Raw genomic sequence first — 22187 nt, forward strand, 5'->3', positions numbered from 1 at the left:
TGATCTTCAGTAGGAGGAGGGAGGAAATAAGTATTTGTTATATACCTACTATAAGCCAGGAACTGTGCTAAGTTACACTTTGCAAATCATTACCTCATTTGGCCTTCACAATAAATCTAGGAGGTATGTGCTTTCCCATTTTACAATTAGGAAATTGAGGCAAACAGAGGTTAATTGACTTGCCCACGGTCCCATAGAGCTAGTGTCTGAAGTCACATTTGAACTCAGATCTTCCTGATTACATTCTGGGGCTCCATTCCCTGGGCCAGGAGGTCGCCTCTAAAAGGCAAAATGGAAACTGAGAGTTGGGAAACTACCAGCCTTGGTTTAGCCAGCTTTAGAAGGAATTGTAGATCCAGCAGTGACTCACTAAGACATGGAAAGAAGCAATTTCATAAGTACAGTACTTTTCACAGTTCAAACTAAATGTCTTTCTAAAATTTAACAAGGAAGTCCTCCTGGATTGTGAACTTCGATCTGAGTGAAGACCATTAGGAAAAGTAGATGGAGAGTTTGATTTTCTCTGGACTAAAGTGAACTCTGATATTCCCATCCTCTCCCCTTTCCCTCCAGCTCACAGCAATGTTCTCATTCTCTCACAGCATTATTTATATGTAAATAGGGCTTCAGTCTCACATCTGTCTCTACATATGGGCTATTCCTCCAGGGGAGAAAAAGCACACTGAGAATTGACGTCAGAACCAATTCCATTCCGGCAGAACTCTCTAAAAATGATCCTTTGCATAAACACTCCCAGCAGCAGTTTTTATTGTCTGAACACCCACTCTGTGGCTCCCATGCATTTTACAAACACGAAATGAGTTTAGAAAAACTTCCCAAGAGCCATGTCTGTGCAATCAAATCAAATCACCAAGAGGCAAAGATATCCTGCCTTGCTGCTCCCCAACTCCTGGGGATGTTTCAGAAATGTCACGTTGACATTTCTACTCTTGGCTCTAGCCAGCTTCCTTATATTATAGTCTGTAAGGGGAAATGTCTAATCTAGTTTTACCCTTGACCATGAAAATTGCCCTGCTACAGGTATGACCTGTAATCCTGCAATAGTCTAACCATTCCAAGTTCTCAAGTCACTTGGGTTGGCACTATCTTTTTAAGATAACAAAATAGATCATCTAGGATTGGCATAATCAAACCAATCAATGGCTATTTGCCGTGTGCTGCCCACATGCCCTTCAAGAGGGCTGTAGAAGATTCAGAGGAAGAAAACACAAGACATGGTTTCTGATCTCAAGGGACTAACAGTTATATTGGAGAAGCAAAATTAACAGAATTATTAAAACAGAATAATTGTTACTCTAAGTGATAATGAATGTAAATGCAATAGAACTACAAAAAACTCGCTGAAAGCTGGAGGTCATACATAGTCCAATCCTTTCATTTTACAGATGAGTAAACTGAGATCTATAAAGGAAAAGTAAAAAGGGAGTTTCCTATCTAGTTTTTTTTCCAGTACATCATCCTGCCCCTCCCAGTGGCCTAAAGCCCAACTCAAAAGCCTCTTTCATTAAGCCATTTCTCTAAACCTGTTTGTTCCTCTACCCCTTTTCTCATCTATGATCTCATACAGCATTTTGTTTTGCACTTCCATAATGCACATATTACTTTGTGTTAGTTATCTGTGTAAACATCTAAACTGGCTATGATATTATGAGCTCTCTGAAAGCACACAGTGTACCTAGTTGGATTTGGGTATCTCCTTCCCAAGCCCTAGTCCACTGCTTTGCATAAAGCAGGTATTTATTCATTATTTTGTAATTGAACTGAGTGCTGAAAAAGATTTCATGGAGAAATGGAAGTATTCTAAGTTGAAGGGTTAGAAGAAGGGTATTCTGGGTGTAACTAGAGCATGTCCCAAAGCAGAGGTGGGAAGGGCATGGTGAATGCCTATAGGAGGGTAAAGTGAGGAAATCTAACAAAAATGGAAGGTGTAGGTTGTGAGTAGGAGAAATGAGATCAAATAGGCAAGAGGAAGACAGATTATGGAAAGGACTGAACACCAAGAAGGGGGCTTGAACTTGACCAATCAAGCAGGCAACAAGCATTTTTAGGTACCAATAAACTCTAGCCACTGGGCTACATGCTGGAAATACAAAGACAAAAGGAAAATAGTCCCTACCTTCAAGGAACTTATATTCCATTACAGAACCCCATTACGCATACAAAGTAGATATAAGTAACCCCGGAGGGGAAATAACTTACATTTAGAAGGACAGGCCTCTAATGAAGTGGGGATTTGAGCTGAGTCTTAAAGACTTAGGAAACTAAGAGAAACTATGGCGGAGGAAGGGCATTCCAGGAACACAAATAGCCAGTGAAAATGCATCAGAAATGGGAGCTGGAATGCCATATATGAAGAACACAAGTAGGTTGGGAGAGCTGGACCATAAGGTGTGTGGAAGGGAGCAAAGCATAAGACTGGAAAGGGAGGACGGGGTCAGGCATGAATTTAAAATGACAAACAGGAGAGTTAATATTTGATCTTAGAAATAACAGGGAGTCAAAAGAGTTTAATGAGTAATGCAGTAAGATGGCCAGACATGTACTATAGGAAAATCACTTTAAGAATGGGATGAAAGATAGACTGGAGAAATGAGATGCCAAAGATAAGGAAGAGAACATTTAGACTTCTGCTGCCAGTCTAGGAGCAAGGTGATGAGGTAATGGGCATCAGAGATGTTACAGAGAGTGAAAGGAGCAGAGGAAGACACTAAGTTTGTAAACCTAGGTGACTGGAAGGCTTATGGCACCCTCAACAGCAATAGGGAAGCTGAGTCAAATGCTGTGGAGAGGTAAATGGTGAATTTAGACTTGGTGAATGCAATAATAATATGCAATCAGTTTTTAAGCATATCAGTCAAGGCTTAAGTGCTGAAGATAAAAAGGGGCAAAAGACAAATCCTGCCCTCAAAGAGTTCACTATCTAATGAGAGAGACAAGAAGACAAATATGCAGAAAAAAGCTGTAGGCAGGAAAAATAGGAAATAATAAAAAGAGAGAAGGCACTGAAATTAAAAGGGGTTGAGAAAAGTTTCCTGAAGAAAAGAAGATTTTTGTTAGGACTTGAAGGCAGTCAAGGAAGCTAGTGAGCAAAGATGAAGAGGGAGAATATTCCAGGCCTGGGAGACAGCTAGAGAAAATGCATGGGGCCCAGAGATGGAGTGTTTTATTTGAGGAATAGCAAGGCCAGTGTCATTGGATCAAAGGACATGACAGGGAATAAGAAAAGGTGGGGAACCAATAGATTATGAAGAACCAAACAGGTTACTGAAGACCAAACAGAGGATTTTATGTTTGATCTTGGAAGGAACTAGGAGTCACTGGAGTTTATTAAGTGGGGTTGGAGGGGTGTGACATGGTCAGATCTCACTTTAAGAAAAGCACTTTGGCAACAGAAGGGAGGACATTCTGGGTACTGGGGAGACCTGAGGCAGGTAGACCAACATGGATTACTGTACAAGTACCAGTGTGAGGCGATCACAGGGGGGGAGGAGGGGGAGGGGCCTAGACCAAGGTGGTGGCAGTGTCACAGGACAGAAGAACATATATTCGGGAGATATGGCAAAATTGAAACTGACAGGCAACGATTAGACATGGAGAATGAGAAATAGTGAGGAGTTAAGGATGACACCTAAGTCACTGGGAGGACAGTGGCACCCTCAATGGTAATAAAGGAGTTAGGAAAGTGGAAAGGTTTAAGAGGAAAGATAATGAGTTCCAGTTTGAGATGTCCAATAGGCAGTTAGAGATATGAGAAAGGAGATCAGCTGAAGTTAGGACAAGATGGATAGATTTTAGGATCGTCAGCATAGAGATGATGATTATATCTATGAGTACTGATGAGACCACCAAGTGAAGGAGAAGAGAAGAGAGGCTAGGACAAAACCCTGAGAGGGTTGGTTAGAAGGCATGATCTGGAGAGAGATCCAGCAAAGGAGACAGAGAAGGAATGATCAGATAGGGAGGAGGAAAACCAGGAGAGAGTGGTGTTCTGAAAACCTTGAGAGAAGAAAATATCAAAGAGAAGAAAATGATCAATAGTGTCAATGGCTGTAGAAAGGTCAAGGATGAAGGAGGATAAAGAAAAGGCCAGGAATTTGGCAATTAGGAGACCATTAGTAACTTTGGAGAAAGTTACTTTGGTGTAATGATAGAAGTTGGAAGTCAGATTGTATAGTGGTTAAGAATAGAGTGAGAGGAGAGAAAACAGAAGCACCTTTTCAAGGAGTTTAGCCTCAAAGGCAGAGAGTCAGAGGGTGATAGTTGGCAGAGATAGAAGGGACGAATGAGGGTTTTTTGAGGATGAGGGAGACATGAACATATTTGTAGGCAGGAGAGAATAAACTAGTAGGCAAGGCAATATTGAAGTGGTATTTGGGTATGACAGAGAAGACAATTCGCTGGAGACAAGAAGGAATGAGACTACTTTTTCAAGAGAAGAGGTAAGCCTTGGTAAGGAGTAAAGCTACTTCTTTGAGTGAGACGGGGTGAAGGAGAAGATAGTGACAGAAGCCATCTGAGTGATAAGACATGAGAAAGAGAGAGCTCAAGGCAAATTTTTCTATAAAATATGAGGCAAGCCATGGGAAGTTTGAAGAAGGATGAAAAGGCTAGAAGAGCTGCTATGAAGAAGAGGATAATGAGTTGATAAGGGAGGTATAGAAGGATTTCCTATCAGTAGTGAGATCATGTAACAAATTTGTAGGGGACCTGTTAGAATGGTTGTGTGATTTTTTTCCACCAATATTCAGCAGCATTGTGCAGAGAGATGGTGATAGATGATGGGAATGGCCCAGGACTGAGGCTTGGTATGTTGCAATCAGCAGTATAATAAGGGGGCTAAGGACTCCAGAGAAGTGAATAGTAAAGAGCTGATCTGGTTCACTAAGAGGTCAAATATGGGGATAAAAAGAGGAAGACAGTGGCTAATAATTGTACAGAGGAGACAGCCTGGGAGAGAAATGAGAGTTCTAAGGCTACAGGTCATGGTGAGAACAATATGGAACAAATGCTACAAATACCAAGGAGAGGAAGAATTAAGAAAAGACTGTAAAGGGGATAGGCAAAGAAGCTGAACTAAGAGGGTGCTCACAAGCAGGCTAGTGGTATTGTAAGGCTACAAGGACGTCACTAATAACCTGACTTCTTGTATCACCACTCTTCTGATCCTGCTGTCAACACAGCTGCCTGAGCTAGAAGTCCATCTATTACGAAGAAGAAAAGGATACAGATTCACATTGAGGCATCAATCAGCTGGAACAATGACGCAAGTCGAGCTAAAAATAGATGCTTGATGAGGGGCAACGTGGAGTTCAGGGAAGAGCATACAGAAATCATCTCTTACACAAAATAGATCTCATTTCCCATAGAGCTCTCTAAACTTTCCAGAGTACAACCCATCAAGGTTGGGGATGTGGGGGTGGAAGAAGGCAGGGGGGAGCTGAGAAGTCAACCACAACTAGCTATCCTGTATAAATCACCAAAACAAATAACAGGATTACAACAGCAAACTATGAAGTTTCGATGAATAATAGAAAATGTGCCCCCAGCTAAATGTGTTATTTAATTATATATTATAAATTCCTGGGACACAGTAAGTACTTAAATAAATGTTTCATTCATTTTACTCAACAGAATGTATCAATGAATGATTTTAACAATAATTTAATACTTTAAAATTAAGCAGTATATGGAGCGTGATTTTTATTTGCAAGGTACACAACTAACTGATTCACTGTCTTCTAATATCACCTTAAAAACAAATGCAATGAGTTCAGGGGTTTCCTAAAGGATAGCCCTCATGACTGAGCATATACAACATGGAACAACTTCAAATCGTGAGCTTCTGAATATCATGAACACCTGTCATAATTCTCATCTAAAATCCATGGTAGAGAGCAGCTAGGTGGCTCAGTGGATTGACAGCTAGGCCTAGAGATGGGAGATCCTGGGTTCAAATCTGACCTCAGACATTTCCTAGCTGTGTGATCCTCGGCAAGTCACTTAACCCCCATTGCCCAGCCCTTACCACTCTTCTGCCTTGGAGCCAATACATAGTATTGATTCTAAGCTGGAAGGTAAGGGTTTTAAATAAAAAAATAAAATCCATGGTATTTTTTCCACTACATCATACATACACAGTTTATTCTCTCTTTCAAGTTATTACAGCAAATTCTATGACAAATATCTCTGTATAATCAAAAGATTTCTAAACTTGTCAAATGTCCAGTTATTTCATTTTTTAAAAATATCTTATTAATGCATTTTAAAAAATGCATTATTAGAGGCAGCTAGGTGGCTCAGTGGATTGAGAGCCAGACCTAGAGATGGCAATTCAAATCTGGCCTCAGACACTTCATAGTTGTATGGCCCTAGGCAAGTCACTTAACTCCCACTGCCTAGCCTTTACCATTCTTCTGCCTTGGAACTAATGCCCAGTATTGATTCTAAGCTGGAAGGTAAGAGTTAAAAAACAAACAAACAAAAAAAAAAAAAAACCCACTTCCTAAAAACTCTGATTCTGACCTCATAGAAACTTCTCTCATAATAAGTAAGATCAATCGAACAAACCTGGCCAACAGATATAAAAATGTATGCACCTATGGACTGTCACCTCCCTATCAAGTGCTAGAAGGCACACTGTATCATCAGTCCTCTGATGCTGTCAGTGTTTTTTCCCTTTATATTATTGTGGTTACTCTGAACATTGTTCTCCTGGTTTTCCTTATTTCATTCTACATCAGTTTGAACAAATGATCCTAAGTTTCTCTGAATTCTTCATATTTGCTATTTCTTTCAAAGTAATAATACTACATTACATTCACATATCAATATATGCTTAGCTATTCTTCACTCAAGAGGTACTCACTCTCTTTCTAGCCTTTGTAACTACAAAAAACACTTCTACATTTTAAAGGAGGTTCCAACTCTCCTTCTCAATGAATGTATTCACTGAAAAATCTCCCCACCTCAATTGATGCAGTTATAGAATCAATTAACATTACATGATGACAATGTCATTCACAAAATATAAAGTAGGTGTTAAGGAATTTCCCTTAACAAATGTGAAAGAATTACATACTTTATAGCCATTGGATAAAGACAAATAATACTGTAAGCAAAGGAAATAGCTGAGAACTATCTGAAAAAATGAATCATGACCGTTAGGCCTATGCATAAAATACCAAGTTAGCTCGGGAGTTCATCAGTCCAATGATAGAGGATTGTAAGGAGGAAAAAGGGGTTTTTGGTTGAATATATTAAAAGGTTAGGTCATCAGGGAATTGAATAATTATCAATTCCCAATTAAAGAATAACCTCAAGTCAAAATGACTTTTATAGAAGTTTATTTACAAAATATAGGAGAGAGTGGAAGTAGAGAGATGAGAAGAGGATAGAATAAGAGATTTGTATTCAAGTCTTGGCTTTACTCTGGCAGGGCTCCAGAGGCCCAGCCAGAGCCTAAAAGTCAATTAACAAGGGTTTTAGCCACAAGGGCTTCTCCCAATCAATATGGTAAATTTTCTAGAAATCTCTAAAATAATGTTATTTAAAATAATGTGGTAATGATAAACTGTAAACTGAAAACACGATTCAAAACAGCATTCTTTCCCCACATCAAATTTTCTGAAACAGACTAATGACCTACTTATTTAGAGAACCAATAAATTAATGCTTAAAAAAAAGAGGCTGATACAGAAGGCTGATTAGCCATTTTCTCTAATAACAAGAGATTCATGATGAAAAAGGATATCTACCACTATAGAAAGAACAGAATTCAAATGTAGATCGAAACATGCCATTCTTCACTTTATTTCCTCCATGAATTTTTCGCTAGTGCAAGCAATATGTTATTTTGTTTTACAACATGACAAACAGGGAAATATGTATCATATGATAATATATGTACAACCTATATCATATTGCCTGACTTCTTGGGGAGGGGGAAGAAGGGGGAAAAAAGAATGAGAAAATTTTGAACATAGCAAATCATATGTATTACATTTTTGTTATGTTACATATTATATTCTTATATAGAAAAATTTAAAATAAATAGTAACTCAAAAAAGAAGAGAATCATCAAGAAATAAATAAGACAAAGGGCTGGAGAATAGTTTTATTGTAATTTGATTATCTTAAGAAGAAAAAGGAAAGGTAAGGAAAAAAATAATACTTTGAAAAGAAAAAAAAGAAAGAAGAGAATGGAATTTATTATCTGACATAACCAGGATATATAAGGAGGAGACTATATAAATTTGAAGGATGGGATAGGAGGCAGATCAATTGAACTTCACTTTCATTTGGACCAGACAATAGAAGATTGAATACATAAATATAGTTTGGTACCAAAAGAAAAAACAGCATTAAAAACTGAGAATCAGGCAGGAATAGTGGAGGTATGGAGTTGAAGAAAAAGAATGGAGGTCAGTCATAAGCAAAACTTTTTTATCATCGACTTGGAGAAAGGCACAGATAGTAATCATGTCAAATATGCAGAGCATACAAAGCTTAGAGAAGTAATAAACATACTGGATGACAAAGCATGTCATCCAAAGGTCCAAAAAGATCTTGATAGGTGAAAAACATCAGACTGAATATAATAAGATGAATTTTTTAAGTTTTTATTTAATTCCAAACAATGAGCAACAGTAAAAACAAACATTTTCATGTACAAAGTAGAAAAAAGAGGATTATATATGAAACCACAATTCTCTATTATGTGTGGATTGCTTTTTAAAAAGTATTTAATAAAGTCAATTTCTCTGAAAAAAAAAAAAACACCACAACATAGCTACCACTTATATAACACCTACTCTGAGCCAAACTTCACAAATATTATCTAATCCTCCTGACCCCTTAAAACCTCTCCAAAATAGGATTATATATGAGATAAAGCAATTTTGGTTGTCTCCATAATTTAGAATATCAAGAACCCAAAAAAGGTAGCAGTCCAATAAACGAATACCAGAGGCTAACCTCTAATGCATTCTTTTAGCATCCCCTATGCCACGGTCCATTATGCTCCTGCAGAAATCAAAAAGGCAAAAGTTTGCTTATGCTGTGAGGCTATACTGTGCCAAAACAGAGCTTAGGCAGAAAACAAAGATATTGAGAGAACTGGGGCGAGACAGGTGTGGCTTTAAGCCTAAGGGAAAGAGCCCAGAATCCATCTAGGACCAGTTCTGCATTCCCCTAGAACATGCTTAGATCACAGGCCAACACTGGTTAGCCATCAATTGCCTGGCATGGGACAAAACCGATATAGTTTTGAGGTTCAGCCTCTAGGGAAATTCCCATCAAGAGGGAAGGAGTCAGAGAGTGAGCAGCTGGGAAGTATGAGAAGGAAAAAATGACAAACTACCAAAGTTCTCTGGAGAAGTAAACTCAATTAGAGATTTTGTATACAAGCAGATAAATCAATGGGGGAGGCATTTTGATATCAGCAGGAAATGTGGCTTCCAGATCAAGCAAAAGAGTACAGATATTTTAAAATAAATATTGCAAGACAAAGGAAAATGAATCAATACCTTGATAAGGCAAAGGACCTTCTGGCTTACCAAGAAAGTAGGTAACCAGAATAAGACATTGCTGATGGCTTTAAATAGAAATAAAAATTGTAAAAGCAGAATTTATGGCCTACACACAGCAGAAACTGGCAAAACAGGAAAACAAACACATGGTGGCAAGTATTCCCAAAGAAACAAAAAGAGAAAATAACCAATTGGAATGCAAATATTCAGAAGTAAAGGACAATCTAGAAGGGATAAAAAGCAACAAAATCAAAAGAAAATATGATCTCCATACCAGCAAAATATTCATCGTGAAGACAGGATGAGTATAGACAAGTTAAGGAATATAATTCTCTCAGAAGAACACAGAAATCAAAAGAACCTAAACAACATAATGCAATAAATAACAAAACAAAAAAATACCACAACTGTCCAGAACTTCTGAACATAGTAAATAAACAAAGTGTCATTCAAAAGAATCCATAGATTGCCTTCAGAAAAAAAAAAGTGCATGCTACAAATTGCTAGACAAGTACTGTTAAATGTAATAATTCCACCAACAAACAACTATTTCTGCAAATGTCATGAACAAAGACCTTCAAATATAAATATAGTCCTTCCAAACCATAAGACAGAATGGAATTATGCGTACTGAAAAGAAAATGAGCTTAAGATGGAACCCAAGGTGACCTATCCTGCAAAACTGAACTCTAATCATTAATGAAAAGAGGCATTTGAAAAATTCCTGACCTGAAGAAAATATCTGATTCTCAAACACCTCAGAGAACTGTAATATAAATACAATACCAAATGATAACAATGACCTAAAAATAATAAGAGACCACTAAGAGATTTCTTTCTAAATTCACAGAAAGGATGTTTGGGGGTTTGGTTCTATAAAATTACTTGCTTACAAAAAAGAATAATATGAAAATATGTTTTGTGTGATAATACATGTAAAACCCAGACTGAATTGCTTGCCAGCTCAGGGGAGGGGGAGAAAGGGGAAAGAGACAATATGAATCTTATGACTGGAAAAATTATGTGAACATTTGTTATTAAGATTTTTTTTTGTCGTTTTTATTTTTTAGAAAAGTTATCATGGTTACATGATTCATGCTCTTACTTTCCTCTTCAGCCCTCCCACCTCCCCCCCAAGCCAATGCACATTTCCCCTGGTTTTAACATGTGTCATTGATCAAGACCTTTTTCCAAATTGTTGATAGTTGCATTGGTGTGGTAGTTTCCATTCTACATCCCCAATCATGTCCGCATCAACCCATGTGTTCAAGCAGTTGTTTTTCTTCTGTGTTTCCTCTCCTGCAGTCCTTCCTCTGAATGTGGGTAGCATTCTTTACCATAAATCCCTCAGAATTGTCCTGGGTCATTGCATTGCTGCTAGTACAGAAGTCCATTACATTCGATTTTACCACAGTGTGTCAGTCTCTGTGTACAATGTTCTTCTGGCTCTGCTCCTTTCACTCTGAATCAATTCCTGGAGGTCTTTCCAGTTCACATGGAATTCCTCCAGTTTATTATTCCTTTGAGCACAATAGGGAAAGGAGTAATAAATGGAGAGGGTGGGGGCAATGTTTAAAGATGAGGGGAAGAAAGCTAGTGGGAATAGGGTTGCCTTACAAGAGATTAAGCTAAAACAATTTAAGGGATGCAGTATTGTTTTTAGAAAAGAAGAGAGGAGAGAATCCTAATTAAAAAAAAAAACAACAGAAGCAAATGAATGAAAATATAAACTTAAGACATAACTTTCATTGTAAATGGAATAAACAACCCAATAAAATTAAAAATAAAATTAAAAAGGGATAGATTGACTAGGAAAACAAAACTCTACAATTTGTTCCTTATAAGAAACACACTTGGGGGCAGCTGGATGGCTCAGTAGATTGAGAGCTAGGCCTAGAGATGGCAGGGCTAGGTTCAAATCTGACCTCAGACACTTCCTAGCTGTGTGATCCTGGGCAAGTCACTTAACCCCCATTGCCTGGCCCTTACCATTCTTCTGCCTTAGAACCCATACATAGAATTGATTCTAAGAAGGAAAGTAAGGGTTTAAAAAAAAACACAACACATTTATAAACAAAGCTATACACAGAATAAAAATGAGCCAGAAGAACATTTATTATCCAATTAGATAAATGAAAAAAGTAGGAGATACAATCATGCTATCAGAAAAGGCAAAAATATTCAAAAGGTTAAAAAAAAAGGGGCAGCTGGGTAGCTCAGTGGAGTGAGAGTCAGGCCTAGAGACAGGAGGTCCTAGGTTCAAATCCAGCCTCAGACACTTCCTAGCTGTGTGACCCTGGGCAAGTCACTTGACCCCCATTGCCCACCCTTACCAATCTTCCACCTATGAGACAATACACTGAAGTACAAGGGTTTAAAAAAAATTTTTTTTTTTAAAAAAAAGGTTAAAAAAAAAAGGGATCTTTAGTTGAAAGGAAACATAGACAACAAGCCAATATCAGTAAGTAAAATGCTCCAAATGCTTTAGAATCTAAATTCATAAAGGAAAAATTAACTGAATTAAAAGAAGATACAGATAGTAATACAACAGTAGCAGGAAATTTTAATATTCCTCTGCCGATTTTAGGTAAATCTTAAGAGAAAGATAAACAAAAGAAGAAATATAAAACTAAGTAAATTGCTGGATACATTAAAAGATTTGTGATCCCTTCTAAAGGGGAAGGCTAATGAGATGAACTTTTAAAAGTTGAACATGCATGTAGGGGGCAGATGGGTGGCTCAGTGGATTGAGAGCCAAGCTCAGAGATAGGAGGTCCTGGGTTCAAATCTGACCTCAGACACTTCCTATCTGTGTGACCCTGGGCAAGTCACTTGACCCCCATTGCCTAGCCCTTACCACTCTTCTGCCTTAGAAACATACCCAGTAGTGATTCTAAGACAGAAGGTATGGGTTTAAAAAAAAAATTGATCACGTATTAGGACACAGAGATATTTGCAAACAAATGTGAAGGAGAATTAATTTAAATACATTCTTTATAAAGACACACAATAAAAATAGTAGTTTAGGAACTATAAACAAAAGACATAAACCTAAATGAAAACTTAACAATGAAATCATAAATAAACTAGGAAACAAAAAAATTATAGAAATGATAAATAAAACTAAAACTAGGTTCTTTGAAAAGACTAATAAAAATATTTTTTCTTTAGCCAATATGATTTTTTAAAAGAGGCAGAAAATCAGATCATCAAAATAGCAAAGACAAATCACAAAACCAGAAGGAATAAAAAAGAATTATCACAACAGTTATATATTACCAATATTGAAAACATCAAAGAAATATAAGAATACCTTAAAAAATATAAAATGTCCAAACTAACAGAAGACCAAATAAAGATCTTAAATAATTCAACCTCAGAAAAATAAGCAGAATAAGGTATAAAGGAAGCCAAAGAAAAAAGTTCCTTATCCTGATGGATTGATTCACAGGAGCATTTTATCAAAATTTAAAAGAATTAATATTTACACTTCCCAAATTATACTCAAAAATTGAGAAATTACTCTTCCAGATTCCTTTTATGAGCCAAATATGCTTTTATTATCTAAATCAGAAAAGGATAAAGCACTGAACCATAGTCCAATATCATTAATGAATATAGATTTTAAAACTTTAAATAAAATACTGTCAGACTATAGAATTTCATCTAAGAAATCATTCTTTAGGACCATGTTGGATTTATACCAGGGAGACAAAGATGATTCATCATTAGGAAAACACTTAAAGCCACATGAGTATCTCAACAGATGCAGAAAAAAATCTATGGTAAAAAGCAACATTCATTCATGGAAAAGAAAAAAACCACACTAAAAGTATAAGTATAGAAAGGACTTTTTTACTTCAAAAAAAGTATTTATCTAAAGCAAGCATCACATACAATGGGGATACATCAAAAACTTTCCCAAGCAATATGAAAGCAAAGCAAGGATGTCCATTCTTCCCACTATTATTTGATAAAAGTTCTAGCAAGCAATGGCAACAGTGATAAGACAAGGGAAAGAAATTAAAGGCATAAAGATCAGTAAGAGAAAATAAAGCAATCCTTATTTACTGATATGATATTTTACTTAATACCAGGAATCAGCAAAGATAGTGAAACAATAGTTTCAACAGATTTTTAGGCTACAAGATAAAAACCTCAAAAATCAACATTATTTCTATATGATTATATCAAACCTCAATAATAATAGGAAGGAGCATTCCAAATCACTACAAAATGCATATAAATCTACCAAAGTATACAAAATACTTGTATAAATTTGATTACAAGTACTCCTTAGAGAAATAAAGAATAATTTAAACAGCTGGAAGAATTCTGAGTGTTCCTGATTGGACTGTGCCAATAAAATAAGTAACATATAAAATATAAATTTTTTAAACAACATAAAATAAATAACAAGGATACACAAGTTGATTTACATTTTTAATGCTCTACCAATCCAATTATCAAAGAAACTCAATAAAATAATAACAAAATTTTGGAAAACTCAGTAAAGTAATAACAAAATTCATTTGAAAAAATAAAGGTGCTAAAATATCAGGAGAAACTGAAAAGTAGCCAAGATTGAAAGAGGAATAATATTTCCAGAATGCAAACTTCATTACAAAGCAGAAGTCATCAAAACTATCTGGCATTAGCTAAAAAAGGGATAGATAAATGGAACAGACTAGACAATGAAGATTCAGAAATAATGGCACTCAATAATCTAGTGTTCAATAAACCCCAACTATAAATTATTCAAGAAAGAATATCCTATTTTACAAAACCTGCTAAGAAAACTAGAGACAATTCTGGCAGAAATTAGGCTTTGACCAAAACCTTACATTATATTGCAAAATATATTCTGAAAGGATAGGTGACCTTAATAAAAATAGCCTCAGGTGTACTCTCATAGCTATAGGCAGATATTTTCTTTAACCTAACAAGGAATAAAGGCAATTATAAAAGATAAAATAGATAATTTTGATTATATGAAACTAAAAAGCTCCTGAATAAATTAATGCACCTAGATGAGAAAGGAAGCAGTTAAATAGGGGAAGTAAATCTTTTTATCAAATTTAGCTGATAGGGGCTTTACCCAAGGTACTTAAATAATTTATAGAAATATATGTACTTGTATTTATGTGTGTATACACATATATATCAAAAAACCAAAAGTCATTATCTAATAAGTGATCAATGTGTATGGAGAAATATTTCAAAATAGAATTACATATTATTATCAACCATGTAAAAGAACACTTCAAGTCATTAATAATATGAGGAATAAAAATCAAAACAACTCTGAGGTTTCACTTTATACCCTACAAATTGGGAAAAATGACAAAAGAAGGGAATAGTCAGTGTTGGGGATATTATGGGGACTATAAGTGCACAAGTGCATTGTTGGTGGAACTGTAAATTGGTGCAATAATTTTGAAAAGCAATTTGGAATTATTCAAATAAAGTTACTAAAATATCCATATTCTCTAATTCCAAAATTCAATTAACTAGATTTATGCCTGGCCACTAAGAAGAGTGAAGTCCAAAATACTTATTACAATAATAAAGAATTGGGAATATAGTAGAAGGTCATCAACTGGAAATGACTTAACAATTGTGGTATATGAATATAACGGAATATTACTATACTATAAAAAATGATGAATTGATGAGTATAGAGAAGCACAGAAAGATCTATATGAACTAATATAAAGTGAGGTGTGATGGAGTCAAGAAAATAATACATTGTGTAGATAGAATTAGCTCTAGTCCATTCATAGTCAAAACTCTACCTACCCCAGATGATGTCATCCCCACCTCCCTTAGTGGAGAGAGGGATGAGTTACCCACACGTGACAATAAGTAACAAATCAAGAACAAGGGACTGCCCTTTGGGCAGTCCAAATCAGTGTAGAGGCTGCCATTTGTCCACTTGAATTAGAGGTGGATCCATAGGAAGTGATGAAAGACACTTTCTCTTCAAGTAAGTTGGTTACTTCCTGCTAAGGGAGTTCCCGCTTTGAACTTGGTGCGGAAGGATCTTGGCTGAGACCTCAGGCAGCTTCTACTCTGAATGGTCATGTGGGTAAGTTAGGCTGACTTCCTTGGCCTACCTTGGCGTTTTTCCAAGACTCTACCTTAACTTAAGTAGGCTCCAGCCTATCTGATTGCTAGGCCTTGTGGCTTGTAGCTTAATTTATTTAGCCTTTTAACCTTCTCTCTCTCTGTCCAAGCCTCTGCAGGCCTAGACTAGCCTCTCCCTCTCTATTTCCCTACCTTTTACCTTCCTAATTGTAAATAAACTACCTTAAACCCGATCCTGACTTGGGTCTATTTTAATTACGGAATCAATCTGAATTGTTGATTCCTGGCGTCCACACTTTAAATATATATCTATAAATATCTAAAATCTCCCTCTTACAACATATAATGATAATAATGTAAATTAAATCAAAAGTATATGTTGCAAAATTTTAACAATAAACATGATTCAAAAGAAGAGATATAAGAACTTCTCATCCATAAGCAAAAGTGGAAGTCCACAGGTGTTACATATCATAAATCTTTTCAGACTTTTCCAATGTATTGATCAGTTTTGTTGATTTTTTTCCTCTTCCTCTACTTTTTCTTATCTTTAAAAATATTGTTATGTGGAATGACTCTCTGGAAGGGGGAGTGAAAAAGGTACTAGGGGAAATTATGATGATGTAAAAACAAAATTCATTAATAAAACCTTTTTAAAAAATAAAAGGAGAAAGTATATTAAAATGAACACAAAAATTAGCTTAGCTCCATGGACCAGAAATCAGATTTGGAGTCCAATTCTAGCTCTGAACATTAACTAGCTGTGTGACTTTTGAGAGTTAGTTATTTTTCTGTGTCTCAATTCCTTCATCTATAAAAAACGTGTTGGACTATATGATCCTTCAAGCTCTATAACTCTACAGCCTAAAATAAATCAGTTGAAACAAGAATAAGAATTTAAAGATCAGAATGACATTAGATAAATAAATGATTTTAGATAAATAAATTTCATAGTATTGTGTTTATCTTCTATACTCCTGATGCTCTCTATCACTGATAGAAACATTTTCACAAGCACTTGGACTTGAAATTAAAAATACACATATCCTCCATAGAATTTGCAATGGTCCATAGCTATAGATAACTTTTGCATCTTATTTTTTTCTCTCTGTAAAATAAAAGTGATAGTAACTACTTATGAGGAAAATGAGATGACCTATTCAGAAGTCTGTCGAACTCACTGACATCAAGGAGCTACTAAAACTATTTAAAGATTGTTAGGACACTGGTAAATGTGGTAAAGGATACTAACAACTTTATGGGAAGTTAACTGTTTGGAGCACCAAGGGTTTTTGCAATCTATCTATGAATCTGACCTCAATCCAAAGTATAAATACTACTTCCTATACCTAACTGGGATTTAAATTCCCCTTCCATAGTCCATTTGAACCTGAACAAATGTAAAAACATATTCCATTCTAAGGAAACACAATATATGAAAACCTATTGTGACATAGAATTTTAATAGAGATTTATTGCACTCCAGGAAACAGCAAATGTGAAAAATGCAGAGAAGCATGAAAAGACAGGCATGAAATGATATAGCATGAAGTAAATAAAACCAGGAAAATGATACAATAATGATAACAATGTAGACAAAAAGAAAAATAACAGCAACAACAAAACTCTGAATGTTGTATAATTATAAATACCAAGCTTAAACCCAGAAAAAATTAACCTCCTTCATTTGATAGCGGATTACAAGTTTCAAATATCTCTTGGAAGAATCATCAGACAAAGTTTATGTGTTGTTGGTTTTACTGAACTACTTATTTTCCTCTTTATTTGTTATTTTTTGTTACAAAGGATCCTTACCTTATAAGGGAAAGTGGTTAGTGAAAAGAAAAAGTGCTATAAAAACAAAAGGTATGAATAAAAATAATTTTTTAGAAGGAATACTAAGTATCTTCCCATAACTATGGGTGCCTGGCACAAAGAAGACACTTAACAAATGTTTATTGATTGATATAAATCGAACAAGATTTCTTAGGTAAATATTTATATCTGTTGATACCAACTGACTATTGCCTTGTGTTTAAAGATCAGAATAACTTTAGGTAAGAAAAAAGGACAATCAAATTCCCTTTAAATGTACTAGAACCTCAACCTGAAAAGTCCAAAAATCCTTTTCAGTAACCAGTATCATCAGCAATTCAAAAATCAAAAGGTTTGAATCTGACTTAAGAATTACACCAAAAAGATTATTTTGCTGTTTCTTCAGCTTTAATCATTCTTTCTTGCATCAAAAAAATCAAAATTGCAGGGTGACATTAAGGCATGATCATGAAACAAAAATGTACTTCATTTCATTAGTCACAGGCTACATATCAGCCAGCTGTTAAAGCTAAAAATATGTAGCACTTAAAAAATTTGTAAATCATAAGGCCATAAGACATAATACAACACTGAGAGAAATATGCCTCCTTTCCGGTTCTAATAGTCAGTTATATTTTAAAGACTATCTAAACCCTTCAAGGCTTCCCTACCCACAAAAGTGAATCATGTTATAACTTACTGATCAGCAATGTTCTGATTATAGTTCTGACATCACTGCATCCCTGAATCTTGGTATCCCAGAGTTGGAAAGGCCTTCAGGTCACCCACTCCAAACCTCGTCTAAAGCATCAATCTCTTTTTTACAATTATCTAATTATAAAACCTAGATCAGAAAGGAATCTAGAAATGTGATCTTTCTAACCTAGCCCCTTGCCTAAGAAACAAAGTCCACCAACCCCATACATACCCCAAAGTGGTCACCCACTGCTTTGGAGACCAGGATGTAACAGGGAACTAACTACATCAGAAGCTAATTCCAATTTCAGAAAGTACTACTATTTATGAAGTTCTTCTTCATCTTCAACCCACTAGTCCTCATCCTCCCCTGTGGCACAAAGTGGGACATATCCAATTCTTATTCCATCATTACCATCACTATGGTAAGAACAGTAATAACAACTAACATTTATTTAGTACTCTGAAGTTTTCAAGGCACCTTAAATACATCTCATTTGAGCATCATGATAATCCTGAGATGGAGATATTAGAATTTTTATTCCCACTTCATATATGGAGCTGAGTGACTTACCCATAGGTAACAGCTAAAAAAATATTAGGTGGGATTCAAACCCAAGCCATCCAAATTCCTAGTCTAACGCTCCATCTATTGTATACATCACCTCAAAAAAAGGCATCCTAAAGATATCAGATAACAGCTATAATGTCTAATCTTCATGGTTCTTGTTCACAGGTTCCAGAAAACCCAGGGACCCTTAATATTGTATCCAGATTGAGAAAAGAAGCAGTGAGAGCAGCAACAATCATCTTGCAGTTTTAATATCACCTCTTGTGCCATGCTCTTGCTCCTTTGAAGATTTGGAACCACAGCTTTAACTTAAAAAGAAATAGCAATTAAAATAGTTTAAGGTGAGGCAGTTCTTGGACATCTATTTTTTTTAGTAAGGAAAAATGAACTTGCCTGGCCAAGTATGGCTGCTCCATTGAGTGATTTGGTTGATCTAAATTATTTACCAAATTGAAACAAGTAATAAAGCTATTGCAGCTACTAACAGCCTCATAATTTAATTTTAATTTTTACAAAGAATATAAGTCATTCCCCAAATCACAAGTGGTCAAAGGATATGTACTGGTAATTTTCAGATGAAGGAAGAAATCAAAGCTATCTATAGTCACGTGAAAAAATGTTTTAAATCTCTATTGAGTAGAGAAATGCACATTTAAACAACTCTGAGGAACCATCTCATACTTATTGGATTAGCTAATTAGAAAATGAAATTGATAAATGCTGTAGGGCAGTGACAGGCAAACTACGGCCTGTGGGCCAGATAGGACCCCCTGAAATGTTCTATCAGGCCAGGCTACATTATTCCTAATCTGACAAATACAATGAGTAGAATACCAATACAAAGAAATTTGGAAAGAGTTGCCTTAGAAACAGACTGACAGATGAGCATTTCCTTTCCTTTGGCCCACTCTTTAAAAATTTTGCCCATCACTGCTGTAGGGGATATGGGAAAATTGAGGTACTGATGCACTGTTGGTGGAGTTGTGAACTGATCTAATTATTCTGGAGGGCAATTTGAAACTATGCCCAAAGGGCCATCAAACTGTGCATACCTTTTGATCCAATAATAGCCCTACTAGGTCTATATCCCAAAGAGATTTTTTTTTAAAGGGAAAAGGACCTATTTGTACAAAAATATTTGTAACAGATCTTTTTATAGTGGCAGAGATTTGGAAATTGAGGTGATGGCTATCAATTGGGGAAGAGCCGAATAAAGTGTGGTATATGACTGTGATGGAATACTAATGCATTATAAGAAATGATGAGCAGGATAATTTCAGAAAAATCTGGAAAGACCTACATGTACTGATGTTGAGTGAAGTAAGGAGAACCAGGAGAAAAGTGAATATAGTAAAAGCAATATTGCGCAATGATCAACTATGTAAAACGTAGCTATTCTTAGCAATACAACAATCTAAGACAATCCTGAAGGACTTATGATAAAGAATGCTATCCACCTTCAAAGAAAGTACTGACAGAGTCTGAAATGAAGATGGAAGTACAAAATTTTTCACTTCATTTTATGTGTTTTTGTGTTTGTGTTTTGGCTTTATATGAATATTTTCTCACAAATTGGCCAGAGATAATAATTGAATCTATGGAAGCTGATGAGATCACTACATGAGACAGAATAGGGCAAAAAGAGGAGAGGAGAGTACAATATCTGCCTACATACAAATCTTTTCTAATTCTCCTACCTATAAACTGCCCTTCCTTCATATCCTTTGCTGGATCATCATCTGTCTCTCATTCCCTATGTGTGGCTATATGCCAAGAGGGGTCTTGGGCCTTCCTTTTTCTTTTTACACTCCCCATCAGTGATAGCAATTGTTCCCATAGACTCAGTTATCATCTCTATGTTTCTGAGTGCCAAATCTATAGTCCAACATCTCTCCTAAGCTTCATTCTCATATCACCAACTGATAGTGAGCTATTCCAACTAAATATTCCATTGGAATCTTAAACTTAACATGGATTTATGGAATGTATTATATATAATATGGCACTTATTATCCGTTTCCCCAAAACCATCCCACTTCCACTCTCCTATTTCTTTTTTTTCTATTTAAAAATTTTTTAAAAATTTAATTAAGAAAATTTTTCCATGGTTACATGACTCATGTTCTTTCTCTCCCCTCCTCCCATTCCCCTCCCATAGCCAATGCACAATTCCACTGGGTTTTACATATGTCATTGATCAAGACCTATTTCCATATTATTGATATTTGCACTAGGGTGATCATTTAGAGTCTACATCCCCAATTATATCCCATCCCGATGTGATCAAGATTGTTTTTTTTTTTTCTGAGTTTCTACTCCCACAGTTCTTTCTCTGAGTGGATAGCTTTCTTTCTCATAAGTCCCTCAGAAATGTCTTGGATCATTGCATTGCTGCTAGTAGAGAAGTCCACTACATTTGACTGTGCCACAGTATATCAGTCTCTGTGTACAACATTCTCCTGGTTCTGTTCCTTTCGCTCTGCATCAATTTCTGGAGGTTGTTCCAGTTCACATGGAATTCCTCCAGTTCATTATTACTTTTAGCATAATAGTATTCCATCACCAACAGATACTATAATTTGTTCAGTCATTCTCCAATCGAAAGGCATCCCTCATTTTCCAATTTTTTGCCATCACAAAGAGCATGGCTATAAATATTTTTGTACAAGTCTTTTCCCTTATTAACTCTTTGGGGTATGGCTGGATCAATTCACAACTCCACCAACAATGCATTAATATCCCTATTTTGACACATCCCCTCCAATATTTATTACTTTCCTTTGCTGTCATGTTAGCCAATCTACTGGGAGTGTTCACCTCTCCTATTTCTTTTGAGGTCATCACCCTTCTGGTTCTGTAGGTTCACAACCACAGCCTCATATTTTAACTTTTCACTCCCTTTTCCCTCCCCTCAACCCAATCAATTGCCCAGTTTGATGGACTCTTCCTCCACATTTCTCACAAGTATGCTCTCCTCTCCCTTCACACAGTCACCACTCCAACTTGGGACCTTACTACCTCACCTGCACTAGTGTAAAATCCAATAGCAAATGTGTCTCATTGCTTCTCCCATCTTCCACATGGCTGCCTAAGTGATCTTCCTGAAGCCCTGGGCTTCTAGCTGTGCCAGGCAGCTTCACTGACTCTCCTATATGTAAGATACAAACTCTTTTATCTGAAGTCCTTTACACCCTCACTCTAGCCACCTCTTTCTGTGTTTATGGCGCATCACTCTACTTTACTAACTGTATGTTAGCCACATTAGACTACTTGCTGCTTCCTGAACATGACATTCTATCTCTCATGTCCACACCTTTGCCAGGATCTCCCCTGTTCTGGATATAGACTCCTTCCTCAGCTTTCTACATGATCCTCACAGTCATTACTACCCACCATTCCAGAAATCACTTTGTTATTTGCTATACATTTTATGCATTTATATATATTTTATTTTTTAAATTTAATTCTTA

General features: G+C 36.0%; 1 protein-coding gene across 2 annotated transcripts in view; it reads right to left on the bottom strand.

Moving 5' to 3' along the window:
- Nucleotides 1-22187, bottom strand: part of ALG9 (ALG9 alpha-1,2-mannosyltransferase) — a 118929-nt gene that overhangs the window by 33562 nt on the left and 63180 nt on the right. The window lies entirely within an intron of this gene.

Source organism: Gracilinanus agilis, chromosome 3 (assembly GCF_016433145.1).
Source record: "Gracilinanus agilis isolate LMUSP501 chromosome 3, AgileGrace, whole genome shotgun sequence".
Classification (NCBI taxonomy): Eukaryota; Metazoa; Chordata; class Mammalia; order Didelphimorphia; family Didelphidae; genus Gracilinanus; species Gracilinanus agilis.